Source organism: Nycticebus coucang, chromosome 6 (assembly GCF_027406575.1).
Source record: "Nycticebus coucang isolate mNycCou1 chromosome 6, mNycCou1.pri, whole genome shotgun sequence".
Lineage (NCBI taxonomy): Eukaryota > Metazoa > Chordata > Mammalia > Primates > Lorisidae > Nycticebus > Nycticebus coucang.
Genome location: NC_069785.1, coordinates 54,658,783 through 54,673,743, shown reverse-complemented (window position 1 = coordinate 54,673,743; position 14,961 = coordinate 54,658,783). Strand labels below are relative to the sequence as shown.

The following is a 14,961-nucleotide window of genomic DNA, read 5'->3' as shown; positions in this document are numbered from 1 at the left end:
TATTTATTTATTTCAGTTTTGGGCCAGGGCTGGGTTTGAACCTGCCACCTCCAGTATATAGGGCCCTACTCCTTTGAGCCACAGGTGCTGCCCATATTTAAATTTTTTTTTTTTTAGTGAGTATGTCCAATAGTGTTGCTCAGGCTAGAGAGCAGTGGCATCACTACAGCTAACTGCAACCTCCAGCTGAGCTCAAGCAAACCTCCCAAATAGCTGGATCTGTAGGTGTGTGCTACTATGTCTGGCTAAGTTTTTATAAACACGGGGTCTTGCTATGTTGTCTAGGCTGGTCTTGATCTCCTGACCTCTAGCAGTCCTCCTACTTTGGGCTCCCAAAGTGCTACCTCAATAATGCTATCCTTGGGTGGTGCCTGTGGCTCAGTCGGTAAGGCGCCGGCCCCATATACCGAGGGTGACGGGTTCAAACCCGGCCCCGACCAAACCGCAACCAAAAAATAGCCGGGCGCTGTGGCAGGCGCCTGTAGTCCCAGCTACTCGGGAGGCTGAGGCAAGAGAATCGCTTAAGCCCAGGAGTTAGAGGTTGCTGTGAGCTGTGTGAGGCCACGGCACTCTACCGAGGGCCATAAAGTGAAACCCTGTCTCTACAAAAAAAAAATAATAATGCTAGCCTTATTTCACATTTAAAAAAAATTGCTTCCCCGTGGCGCCTGTGGCTCAGTGAGTAGGGTGCCAGCCCAGCCAAACAGCAACTAAAAATAGCCAGGTGTTGTAGTGGGCACCTGTAGTCCAGGCTGGAGGTTGCTGTGAGCTGTGACCCCATGGCATTCTACTGAGGGTGACAAAGTGAGACTCTGTCTCTTAAAAAAAAAAATTGCTTCCACACCCATTGAATCAATTTTTTTTTTTTTTTTTGAACCAGTTAATGAGTCACGATTACCTACAGTTTGAATGTCACAGTTATGGGTAACACTTATTTAACAGTAATATATATATATATATTTTTTTTTTTTTGAGACAGAGTCTCACTATGTTGCCCTTAGTAGAGTGCTGTGGTGTCACAGCTCACAGCAACCTCATACTCTTGGGCTTAAGCAATTCTCTTTCCTCAACCTCCCAAGTAGTTGGAACTACAGGAGCCCACCACAACGCTGGGATTTTTTTTTTTTTTTTTTTTTTTTGTAGAACTGGGATTTTTTTTGTTGCAGTTGTTTAGCTGGCCTGGGACCCCGTTCAAACCCGCCATCCTCCATGTATGTGGCTGGCGCCATAACCATGTGCTAGGAGCACTGAGCCGTAATACTTTCTTTCTTTTTTTTTTTTTTTTGGTTTTTGGCCGGGGCTAGGTTTGAACCTGCCACCTCCAGCATATGGGACCGGCACCCTACTCCTTGAGCCACAGGCGCTGCCCACTTTATTTCTATATTGATGTCTAAGTGTTTAGTTATATACTAATACAGATTACTAGGGAGAATAAATAAATTTATTTGTCAAGATGCCCTTTTAGAGTGGCGCCTGTTGCTCAGAGGGTAGGGTGCCAGCCATATACACCAAGGCAGGCAGTTTCGAAGCCAGCCCCAGCCTGCTAAACAGGAATGACAACTGCAACAAAAAAATAGCCGGGTGTAGTGGTGGGCGCCTGTAGTCCCAGCTTCTTGGGAGGCTGAGGCAAGAGAATCACTTAAGCCCAAGAGTTGGAGGTTGCTTTGAGCTGTGATGCCATCGCACTCTACCAAGGGCAATGTAGTGAGACTCTGTCTCCAAAAAAGCAAGAAAAAGAAAGATTGCCTTTTAGCTTTCTTTAGCATTCTTAGGTAAAAATGATGGGATCACAAATGTATTATTGTGATTATATTCTTTTTTTTTTTTTTTTGAGACAGAGTCTCACTATGTCGCCTTCAGTAGAGTGCGGTGGTGTCACAGCTCACAGCAACCTCAAATTCTTGGGCTTAAGTGATTCTCTTGCCTCAGCATCCCAAGTAGCTGGGACCACAGGCGACCTCCACAGTGCCTGGCTGTTTTTTTGTTGTAGTTATTGTTGGTTAGCTGGCCTGGGCCTGGCTCAAACCGCCAACCTCAGTGCATGTGGCTGGCACCGTAAGCACTGTGCTACCGGCCCTGAGCAGTGATTATATTCTTAAGAACAGGAGCTTTATCCATGGATTTCTTTCTTTTAAAACCAGAGTCTAAAGTAAATGATACCTTTTACTTAGTACACTAGTACAGAAATAGTAATGGTATATAGCATTTTCCTGGATAATTGAAACTTAACTCTTTAAATGTAAAAGAAGTTTTCAGCTGTAATGATATATGTGGTGATTTTATTAATGCTTTCCCATTTAAAAAAAAGAATGTACACTATGGGGATGATTTTAAGAATTGAGCTGTCTCTGATAGAGTAGTGGAGGAAACACAGAAATTCTTAGTAGCACTGTATGAACAAGATAGGAAAAAGAATGTACAGAGTCGGTGTAATTTAACCGTCAGTTGATGATAAAGGGTCATTGTTATGAGTTTCAATTTTGTACTCTGTCATAATCTAGAAATGCCTTAAGGAGATATTTCAGTTTTTCCTGTAGCTTAAACCATAAGCTTATCCTTTTTCTTTTTTGCTTTTTAAAATTTATTTGTGTTTTGAATCTGTGGCATTAGATATTTACCTTTTTTCCAGATCTGATTTTTACTTTGCCTCTCTGTCAGTATTCTTTGTTGTTAATATGTTTGTTTGTTTTTTTCCTTTAACTTTTAGAGACAGAGTCTCACGTTATCACCCTCAGTAGAGTGCGGTGGTGTCACAGCTCGTGCCGGCTAATTTTTTGTTGCAGTTTGGCTGGGTCTGGGTTTGAACCCACCATCCTCGGTGTATGGGGCTGGCACCCTACTCACTGAGCCACAGGCGCTGCTCAATATATTTGTCTTTTTTAGTTTGCCTGCTTTTTGGCTCTGGGTGAGAAAACTAGATAAACATACTTAAATGTCGAATTCTCTGTAAGATGAGGGCAGATAAGGGGACTTCTCAGATACTCAGAATGTGAGCAAAGTGTGGATTTTAATGTAGAGACAGATAACTAGTTTTATGAGAGAACTAGGCTTTAGAGACTTAAAGCTGGAGAGGTTAAACAGTTTTTTTCCACCCTAGACTCAAGGATGTATAAATTTCCAAAGAGAAGTCTGAAGTGTTTTATTAGTGTAGAATTAATTAAATATTTTAAGTTATGTTATAAATATATGAGATTTCTGGGCAGCGCCCATAGCTCAATGGGGAAGGCGCCAGCTACATACACCAAGGCTGGCAGGTTCCAACCCAGCCCCGGCCAGCTAAAACAACAACAACAACAAAAAAAGCCACGGGTGCCTGTAGGCCCAGCTACTTGGGAGGCTGAGGCAAGAGAATCGCTTCAGCCCAAGAGTTTGAGGTTGCTGTGAGCTGTGAGGCCACAGCACTCTACCCAGGACAACAGCTTGAGACTCTGCCTCAAAAAAAAAAAAAAAAAAAATATATATATATATATGTATGAGATTTCTAATTTTGTGTTTTTAAATAATATCTGAACTTATTGAAATTTATGATCAAAACATACAGAATTTGATAAATCTTCAATAAACTAATTTAAATACACTGTTTCAAGTCATATTTAAACACATATAGGCTATTGAAGATCCTGAAGTAAAAACTACTAGTGCAAAACATGTTCCACAAACAAGACATTAAACAATTTTTATTTCTGTCTTTTATTGTTTCAAGTTAAAGATCAGGAGTGCTATCTTAGCTTTTTCCACACATATTGATTATATTACAAATTTAGGCATTAGCTTTAGTATTTCAGTAGCTTATGAACTTAACTACAGAATAATACAACTCTCTTAACCTCAGACAGTTCATACATGGACAGCTAAAATAGGAGGGCTAAAAGTGATAAGGACTAGAAAAAAAGGAGTAAGAGAATTAGGTGCATTGTTTGCTTCTTAAAAATAGTGCCTTGTTAGCGATATAAATCAAATGACAGAAATGACAGATGTTGGAAGAAAAGAAAAGACCTGTTAACTAGATTAAATAAAGCAGGCATTTGCCAAATTCCCAGGTGGAGGTTGTGGTGATAGCATGAATAACAACAGCTAATACTTGTGCATACTATGTGCCAAACAGTGTTCCAGTTACTTTACATATAACTCATTTAATGCTCATGATTACTCAAGGAAGTAGAAGGCTATTGTCATCTCCATTTTATAGATAAATGACATAGAGTCAGCAGTTTGGTAACTTACCCATTGTTACACAGCTAATAAAAAGGCAAACCCAAGTGCAAATTGAACTTGAGTATGTGTTCTTAACCCCCTGATTGATAGCAGTATATGATATTAAAATATAAAATGCTAGAAAGAAATTGTTTTAAAAATGGGATTGAGAGGCCGGGCTCAGTGGTTCACACCTATAATCCCAGCACTTGGGAGGCTGAGGTGGGTCGATTGCCTGAGCTCACAGGTTTGAGACCCACTGAGCCAGAGTGAGATCCCATCTCTCAAAATAGGGCATTGTGGTGACCACCTGTGGTCCTGCCTATTTGGGAGGGTAAGGCAAGAGGTTCACTTGAACCCAAGAGTTTGAGGTTGCTGTGAGCTAAGATGCCACTTTACCAAGGGTGACCAAATGAGGCTCTGTCTCCAAAAAATAAATTAATAAGAATAAAAATAGAGGCGGTGCCTGTGGCTCAGTGGGTTGGGCCCCGGCCCCATATACCGAGAGCGGTGGGTTCAAAGCTGACCCCAGCCAGCTAAAACAGCAATGACAACTACAACAACAACAAAAAAGAGCTGGGCGTTGTGGCAAGATCCTGTGGTCTCAGCTACTTGGGAGGCTGAGGAAAGAGAATTGCTTAAGCCCAAGAGTTGGAGGTTGCTATGAGCTGTGACACCACGGTACTCTAAGAGGGCGACATAGTGAGACTCTGTCTCAAAAAATAAATAAATAAAAAATATATATATATAAAATTGAGGGAAATTCAAAACAGATAATTTAATGAGTACTGGGATCTTGGAAAGCTACTTATCCTGTCTGCCTCAGCGTCTTCATCTTTACCACGGGTGAAGTAAGGAAGCAATAGTACCTTGGCTTGGGGTTATTTTGAGGATTAAATAGGTTAATATATGTAATGTGCTTAGAACAGCGGCTGGCACTTTTCAGGCATTCAAATGTGAACTGCTTTTATTAAGTTTGGACATTTTCTAAGAAGCAGCCAATCATTTAGTGAAAGCTGAGGAGGACAAAAGAAAGGAACTATTTCAGCTGCAAGTTTTGTACACTCAGTGTGATCTCAGCTGAAAAGCTGGGTACTATTGGTCTTTCCTCCATTTATGTTGATGAGTCTTGACACATCAGTAGTTGTCAAATAATCACTGCCTTGATATAACTTCTGAGGTTCATATACTAAAGGGGTTGACACAGAGGTACTCTGTTTTTGCCTGTCATCTAATAAGAAAGAAATGATTCAATGGACTGAATGCTGTCATTTCTTTGAAGGATGTGACAAAAGATCATGGAGAAGCAGAATTAGAGGCAAATATAAATATATATATGGAGAGTGACTTAAAAATCGATTTCCTTTTCAAAAATTGAAGTAATCCATGGGATCCAAGCATTCTGCATTGAGGACAAGTAGACAAAAAAATTTAGTTGCTAGACAAAGAACATTTATATTTATTTATTCTTTTGCCCTTCTCAACTTTGCATCTCATTATGGTAATGTTTTCTTCCTTTTTGAGGCTGGAGATTTTAAAAACTGAGAATATTAAACTTAGAATAACTTAATGACAACTTTTAAAAAATATAATGACAAAGTAAAATTTCAGTACCTGCAAACAGTACTTATTTCTTAGTAGGTAAACCAAAGTTCACTTGTCAACAGTTCTGTCTTTGTTCAGATAGGTGAAAAATCAGAATAGTTCCTTGCTTATGCCAGATTATTAAACCGAAACAAGATGGACTGGGTAAAAATTTTTGTAGCTAATCAAAATATTAGACTAGGGGCCCATGTGTAATACCAAATTCTTAGCAGTATCTAAGTTGAGCTTTCTTGTATTTTTCTTTCCATATCAAATCTACTCATCTTATCTCTTTCCCTTCTTCACTATGCCCAGCCCAGTTGGTTGCCTTTTTGGTTTTTTATTATTACCATTCAGGGTTTTGTATAAAAAAACTGTTCTTCTGCCTAAAAAACCTTTCTTCCCAGTAATAACATTGTTGGCTCCTTGTCATTCTATTGTCGGCTTAAATGTCACTTTTCAGAGAGTTTTTTTTTGACTACTCTATCTGAAGTGGTCCGTGTTAACTGCTGTAATTATTAATTTAGATGTCCTCTTGTTCTGCATCTCAGCAGCCTGTGTTTCCTTCATAGCATTTACATTTTCTCATTACTTATCTTTTTCCTTTTACTGTTTTTTTCTTTCTTTCTTTCTTTTTTTTTTTGAGACAGAATCTCACTATGTCCCCTAGGTAGAGTGCTTTGGCATCACAGCTCACAGCAATCTCAAATTCTTGGGATTAAGCAATTCTCTTTCCTCAGCCTCCCATGTAGGTGGGACTACAGGCACCCACCACAACACCTGGCTTTTTTTGTTGTTGTTGCAGTTGTCATTGTTGCTTAGCTGGCCCTGCTGGGTTCAAACCCACCAGCCTGGGTGTATGTGGCCAGCACAGTAACCACTGTGCTATGGGTGCTGAGCCTGGTTTTTTTTTTTTTTTAAGAGGCTGGGTCTTGCTCTTGTCACCCAGGCTGAAGTGCAGTTGTGCGGATCATAGCTCACTGTAATCTTGGATTCCTGGACTCAAGTGATCTTCCTACCTCAGCCTCCTGAGTAACAGAGATTAGTGTACATCACCATACCTGGCTAATTTTTATGTTTCTGTAGAGGTGGGAATCTCGATATTGCCCAGGCTTATCTTGAACTCCTGGCCTCAAGCAATCCTCCCACCTCAACCTCCTAGAATGCTAGGTTTACAGGCATAAGTCACTGTGACCAGCCTGGAATTTAGGTTCTGTGAGTCCAGAAACCTTGTCTGTTGTTTATAACTGTATTCCCATCAGTTAGCAGATAGTTTTGTACATTGTAAGTGCATAGGAGCTGATTAATACATATTTGTTGAATGAAAGACTGACTAGTATGTCTCAATGTTAATGGAGCAAATAGGAGTAGGAGCAGAGGGTTAGCAGTCATTGATTGACTGTTTTACTGACACCAACTGAAATTCTGCAGTTTAGGGATTTGTTTGAATTAATTGCTTATTAGTCTATTACCACATCTTGATTCTCAGTTCTTTTAAAGATACTTCCCTGTAACTCAAAGGGTTTTTTTAAATTGATTAAATTGCATTGAATTGAAATAAAATAAAGTAGGCAAAAGCTGTTTGGTGTGAATGGTCTCCAGATTATATACATCTGATTAACAAATAATCCACACACAAACATTTGCTAGAGGTTCCTTGACCTCCATCTATTAAAAAAATATATATTTTTTTAATTTCAGCTTGCTTGTTCATTTTTCGTTTGAAGTACTCTTTTTTTTTTTTTTTTTTTTTTTTTGTAGAGACAGAGTCTCACTTTATGGCCCTTGGTAGAGTGCCGTGGCCTCACATAGCTCACAGCAACCTCCAACTCCTGGGTTTAAGCCATTCTCTTGCCTCAGCCTCCCAAGTAGCTGGGACTACAGGCACCCGCCACAACGCCTGGCTATTTTTTGGTTGCAGTTTGGCCGGGGCTGGGTTTGAACCCGCCATCCTCGGTATATGGGGCCGGTGCCCTACCGACTGAGCCACAGGCGCCGCCCAGTTTGAAGTACTCTTTTTTGTTGTTCATTTTCTTCTTCTGCTGGCGACGCTCTGTCCCGCTGTTTTTGATGTTAGTAGAGATGGAGTCTTACTCTGGCTCACTGCTGTTCATACTTGTTTTGAATCTCTGAGCTCAGGCAATCCACCCGCCTCAGCCTCTCACAGCGCTGGGGCTACAGGCGTGAGCCACCACGCCCTGCCGACCTCCATCTATTAAGCTGAATTTGTTCTTGTTGCTGTTTCTCAGAGAATGTATGTGTTTAAACTGGTAAACCTCAGGTTTATAAGTATACGAACGCAATAATAGGAATAATAGTAATAGGAAAAAAACTCAAAGGATTTAAAATTTAGGTTTGGAATCCATTCTGTCACTTACAGATGTTATGACTTGGATCAAGTCCCTAACATGTTTTCTCATCCGCAAAATGTACCTAGCTCAAGTGTTCCTTCTGAGCTTTAATTGGAATAACAGGGCAAAGAATTTTGTAAGCTATGAAATGCTATACAAATGTTGACTGATTTACCTTATGGGCAAGATTATTTGTATAGATGAGCCAGGTGTTCCCAAGCACAGCCATCTGCATCTTAGTGGGGGGCATTCTGTCTGAAAATAGCAATCATTCAATGCAAAGGTTTTATTATTTTTAAAGTTCCTCCTTGTAACCCTGACTTATGATATCTACTAGTGATTCATTTGGATTGATAAATGTTTATTTAATTGTACATTTTCCAAGAAATACTGAAATGATGGCCATACTATATCTTACATGGTTCCTTTTTAGCAGCATGTTATAATGCAACAAGATTTAAAACCCCAAGGCAAAAAAACAAACAAAAAAACTCTAAGGCTTTAGGATCGAACTTCAACTGAAATTCTAACTTCAGCATTTACCAACCAAATGACTTGAGAACATTACAAGCCTTTGTGAACAACAAGGGGTTTTTTGGTTCTTTTTTTTTTTTTTTTTTTGGAGACACAGTTTCACTATGTCACCCTTGGTATAGTACCTTTGCGTCACAGCTCACAGCAACTCAAACTCTTGGGCTTCAGCGATTCTCTTGCCTCAGTCTCCCAAGGAGCTGGGACTGCAGGCACTTGCGACAACGCCGAACTATTTTTTGTTGCACTTGTTTAGCTGGCCTGGGCCGGGTTTGAACCACCACCCTCGTTGTATATGGCTGGTGCTGTAACCACTGTGCTACGGTCACCTAGCAAACAGCAGGGGGTTTTTGTGTTTTAATATCATCAACCTTAAGCTTTGTGGGAAAGGAGAACTGAGAACATAAGGTTCAGCACTTAGCATAGTCTTAGAGGAGGGTAGTGATTGGTTAGTGGTTTTCTTTGCTAACTAGGAGACACATCTTGGAGGAGCTGCGTTGAAGAAATGAATGTTTCAGCATTCTGTTGTGAAATTTATGTGTGTGGTTTTTTTTGAGATAGAGTCTCACTTTATCACCCTCAGTAGAGTGCAATGGCATCGCAGCTCACAGCAACCTTCAGCTCTTGGGCTTAGGTGATTCTCTTGCCTCAGCCTCCCAAGTAGCTGGGACTACAGGTGCCTTTCACAATGCCCGGCTATTTTTTTTGTTGCAGTTTGACTGGAGCGGGTTTGAACCTGCCACCCTCAGTATATGGGGCTGGCGCCCTACTCACTGAGCCACAGGCGCCATCCTGTGAAATTTATTTGTAACAAGTGTAAAAGATCAGTAGACACTGTGTCACTGTCAACTTTGTTTTCTGCAATATACAATGACTTAGAAGAAAATTAAGACCAGCCTGGCCTACCCAGTCTTTAATGAGAATGCAATGAGAGGGAGTAAGTAGGTAATTTGGAGCACAGACAACTATTTCTGGGTGATAGTAGACCATAATGAATAGTTTAGAGCAAAGTGAAGGCAAAGAGTGGAGTAAGAGTAGATAGTAGGGGATTGATAGAAAATACAGAATGGTGAGGTATCTAAAACTGCTTTTTTTTTTCTTTAGCTCACAGTAACCTAAAACTCTTGGGGCTTGACTGATTCTTTTGCCTCAGCCTCCCTAGTAGCTGGGACTACAGGTTCCTGCCACAACACCCGGCTATTTTTTTGTTTTGTTTTGCCGGCCAGGGCCGGGTTTGAACCCACCAGCCCCAGAGCATTTTGTTGGCACCATAACCACTAAGCAATGGGTGTCCTGCTTTTTTCTTTTCTTAAAAAATTTTTCTGGCAAGTGAGTTGTTAACATTTTTTAGTGGATATGAACTTCCACAGCCATTGGCCACTGTCATGCCGCTTTTTTAAAAATTTCGGAATATTACCTAGGATTGATTTAGTATTTGGAGCATGGCTTTTCTTCTGTGGCCCAAAATTTAGACATGGTCCACAATACTGCAAGTAATGGCCATTATAGGTTACGAAACCTTTGGGTTAGCCTGATAATTTAGTCATAACTCATGTTATTTACCAATAATAGCCATGCCAAGTTTGACATTATTTGGACTTAAAAACATATCCCTTTTGGTAACATAACCAATTTATATTTGGTGACGAACATTTTAAATTAATTGGATGTTTCCGTATTTTATTTTCCCTCTTACCAAACATATATATATATATATTTTTTTTTTTTTTTTTTTTTTTGAGACACAGTCTCAGTTTGTCACCCTTGGTAGAATGCCCTGGTGTCATATCTCACAGCAACCACAAAGTCCTGTGCTTAAGCAATTCTCTTGCCTCAGCCTCCCAAGTAGCTGGGACTACAGGCACCTGCCACAACACCCGGCTATTTTTAGAGACAGTGTCTCACTCTGACGCAGGCTGGTCTCAATTACAGGTGTGAGCCACCATGCCTGGCCAAACATATATTCTTGAATGGAGTTTGTATCAAGACTTTTTTTTTTTTTTGAGACAAAGTCTTACCTTACTACAGGTTCCTGCCGCAACACCCGGCTATTTTTTTTTATGTCACCCTCCGTAGAGCTATGGCATCACAGCTCACAGAAAGTAGCCTCAGGCTCCCAAGTAGCTGGGACTACAGGTGCCTGGCTATTTTTTTGTAGTTGTCATTATTGGTTTAGCACATCCAGACCGATTTCAAACACGCTGGCCCCCGTGTATGTGGCTGGGATTCTAAGCACCTAGCTATTGGTGCCAAGCCGTGAAATCAGGCTATTAATCAAACTTTATTCTACCATGTAGGAAATTCATTTACACTTTTTCATAAAAGTAGTTTTCTTTTTAAAGAGAGCGTGGTTTGTCATATTATTATTGTGTCATTTGTACCTAAATTTGTAGCAGTAAATGAGTATGTAATTTTAGCCATTAGTATTGGCAAATTGCTGTTTTTAAGGGTTTTGTCTTTTTTTCTTTTCTTTTTTTTTTTTTTTTTTAGAGACAGTCTCACGCTGTCGCCCTCAGTAGAATGCCATGGTGACACAGCTCACAGCAACCTCCAGCTCTTGGGCTTAGGCAAATCTCCAAGTAACTGGGACTACAGGCACCTGCCACAAAACCTGGCTGTTTTTTGTTTGGCCGGGGCCAAGTTCGAACCCACCAACCTCAGTGTATGGGGCTGGTGCCCAACTCACTGAGCCCCAAGTGCTGCAAGGCAGCTTTTGTTTTATTTCTATATAGGTAAGTGGGATAGGTGGTTGAGTGGGCTGGCTGGCTTGGTAGGTGGGATGCATAAACATAGGGGTTTTGTCTATTTTTTTTTTTTCTTTTGAGACAAGTCTTTGTCCCCTCAGTAGAGAGCCATGGCATCATAGCTGACAGCAACTTCAAACTCTTGGGATCAAGCACTTCTCTTGCCTCAGCCTCCTGAGTAGATGGAAGTACAGGCACCTGTCACTGTACCCGTCTATTTTTAGAGATGAGGTCTCTCTCTTGCTCAGGCTGGTGTTGAACCTGTGAGCTCAAGCAATCCACTTGCCTCGGCCTCTCAGAGTGCTATTTTTGTTTTTAATACAAAATTTTATTTTTTCCCCAACTGCTATTTTAAAAAATTGACACATTATAATTGTATATATTTAGGGGATACAGTATGACATTTTGATACATATATATGTTATGTAATGATGAAATCAGGCTAGTTAGCATATCTGTCACTGTCAGTTCTTTGTGATAACATTCAAAAGTCTCTCTTCTAGCTATTTTATAATACACAGTACATTACTTTTTTTTTTTTTTTTTGCAGTTTTTGGCCAGGGCTGGGTTTGAACCCACCACCTCTGGCATATGGGGCTGGCACCCTACCCCTTTGAGCCACTCCCTACTGTGCAGTGTAACATCAGAACATATTCCTTGTAACTTTGTATCCTTCCTTCTCCTAACCCCGTCTGCTACACAGTGACTGTAAACCATTGTTGTACTCTCTGCATCTATACTAAGTTTTTTTTTTTTTTTGTAGAGACAGAGTCTCACTGTACTGCTCTTGGTAGAGTGCCGTAGAGAGTCTCACTGTACTGCTCTTGGTAGAGTGCCGTAGCGTCACACGGCTCACAGCAACCTCTAACTCTTGGGCTTACGCGATTCTCTTGCCTCAGCCTCCCACGTAGCTGGGACTACAGGCACCCGCCACAACGCCCGGCTATTTTTTTGTTGCAGTTTGGCCCGGGCTGGGTTTGAACCCGCCACCCTCGGCATATGGGGCTGGCGCCCTACTCACTGAGCCACAGGATATTACACATATGAATGCAGTCATGTGGTATTTGCTTAATTTGACTTAACATGATATTTTCCAGTTTCATCCCTGTGGTGATAATGACAAGATTTTATTCTTTTTTTTCTTTTTTTTTTGAGACAGAGTCTCAGTCTGTTGCACTGGGTAGAATGCTGGGGCATCATAGCTCATAGCAACCTCTAACTCGGGTTCAAGCGGTACTCTTTGCATCAGTTTTTCTTTTCTTTGAGAGAGATTCTCACTATGTCACCCTTGGTAGAGGGCTGTGGTGTCACAGCTCACAGTGACCTCAAAGTCTTGGGCTTAAGCTGTTCTCTTGCCTTAGCTGACCTAGTACTACAGGCGCCCACCACAATGCCCAGCTTTTAGAGATGAGGTCTAGCTGTGGCTTCGGCTGTTCTCAAGCCTGTGAGCTCAGGTAGTCTACCCACCTCGGCCTCCCAGAGTGCTAGGGTTACAGGCGTGAGCCACCACGCCCAGCTTGTACACTACATTCTCTTTATTCATTCATCTATTTTTGGATATTTAGGTTGATCTTGGGTAGTGCAAATACTCCAACAATAAATATGGGAATACAGTTATCTCTTTGACATACTGATTTCATTTTCTTTGTATATATACCTAGTAGTGGGATTGGTGGATCTTATGGTAGTCCTATTTCATATTTTGAAGATTCCATAATGGCTTTACTAATTTACAGTCCCAACAGTGTGTAAGTGTTCTCTTTCCTTCACATCCTCACCAACGCTTATCTTATTTTGTTCATAATAGCCATTCTAATTAGAGCGAGGTAGTACCTCATTGTGGTTTTGATTTGCATTTCCTTGGTGATTAGGTAGAGCATTTGTATAGGTTATAGACATGGCATTTCAATACTGCATATTTCAACATGTATCCAGTTTGTTAAGCTGGAGCTGGATGATACCAGGTTGTAAAAAGCAGAGAGTGTACATTTCTAACTCTGCATCTAGTTGATTGCTTGAAATCAGCCATGGTGGCAGTATTTACAATATAAAAATTGGCAATAATACAAACTAGGGGACCCTCCCCCAAATTAGCCAGTTGTGAAACATTTACTGTCATACCACTGCATGTGTTTTCTAAAAATAAGGACTTTTTTTGGTTTTTTTTTTTGCAGTTTTGGCTGGGGCCAGGTTTGAGCCCACCACCCCCAGTATATGGGGCCGGCGCCCTACTCCTTGAGCCATAGGCACCGCCCAAAATAAGAACATTTTTCTGTTTACCTGCAATACAATTATAATACTCAAGACATCTAATACTGACAACATCAATATTTAATACAGAGTTTATTCTCGTATTTCCTAGTTGTCTCAAATAATATCATTGGTTACATTGACTTTTTTTTTTTTTTTTTTTTTTTTTTGGTAGAGACAGAGTCTCACTGTACCGCCCTCGGGTAGAGTGCCGTGGCGTCACACTGCTCACAGCAACCTCTAACTCTTGGGCTTACGCGATTCTCTTGCCTCAGCCTCCCGAGCAGCTGGGACTATAGGTGCCTGTCACAACGCCCGGCTATTTTTTGGTTGCAGTTTGGCCGGGGGCTGGGTTTGAACCCGCCACCCTCGGTATATGGGGCCGGCGCCCTACTCACTGAGCCACAGGCGCTGCCCGGTTACATTGACTTTTAAAATAGTAAGTTGCTTCCTGTTACAGAAAGGAAGTTGGCCACTGATGATAGACAGCATTTACAAAGGCTTAAGAGTACACCGTAAGAATAGGATGAGAAAAAAATTAGTGTAAATATGACAATAATATTTTAGCAGATTATTCCTTATCTTTAGCTTTTAAAAAAATATTGTTTATCCAAATGGATTTAAGTAAAAAGTTAGTATTGTTGAAATTCCAAGACTTATTCAATTGGTAATATATCAAATTATATATATATATTTTTTTTTTTTTGTAGAGACAGAGTCTCACTTTATGGCCCTCGGTAGAGTGCCGTGGCCTCACACAGCTCACAGCAACCTCCAACTCCTGGGCTTAAGCGATTCTCTTGCCTCAGCCTCCCGAGTAGCTGGGACTACAGGCGCCCGCCACAACGCTCGGCTATTTTTTGGTTGCAGTTCAGCCGGGGCCGGGTTTGAACCCGCCACCCTCGGTATATGGGGCCGGCGCCTTACCGACTGAGCCACAGGCGCCGCCCTCAAATTATATTTTTAAACCTAAAGTCTCAGGCTGCCAGCCTCTCTGACCTCATTTCCTAGTACTCTCTAAGGTTCCCTGCAGTCCAGCCACATTTGCCTTGCTGTTTTTCTTCAGTTGCTACAAGCACATTTGACATTTTGGGCCCTTCATTATATTTGATGTCTCCTTTTAAAAGATAAGCCTCATGGCTTTTCTTTTTTTTTTTTTAACTTCATTTGGTTTTCTGCTCAGTTGTTACCTACTCGAAGAAGCCCTCCCCACGACCATCCTTCAAAAAGAGTATTGCTTTTTTATTCTTTTAACTCTGCATTACTTCTCTTCATAGTCCTTATTGCTGTTTGACCTGGTGTCCCAC

General features: G+C 41.0%; 1 protein-coding gene and 1 non-coding gene across 8 annotated transcripts in view; both read left to right on the top strand.

The window, feature by feature from the left end:
- Positions 1-14,961, top strand: part of ATOSA (atos homolog A) — a 145,214-nt gene that overhangs the window by 42,792 nt on the left and 87,461 nt on the right. The gene's annotated exons all lie outside the window — the stretch shown is intronic.
- LOC128589461 (small nucleolar RNA SNORD26) lies at positions 2,317-2,388 on the top strand. Its single transcript, XR_008381031.1, has one exon. It is a non-coding gene; the product is annotated as a small nucleolar RNA SNORD26 (small nucleolar RNA).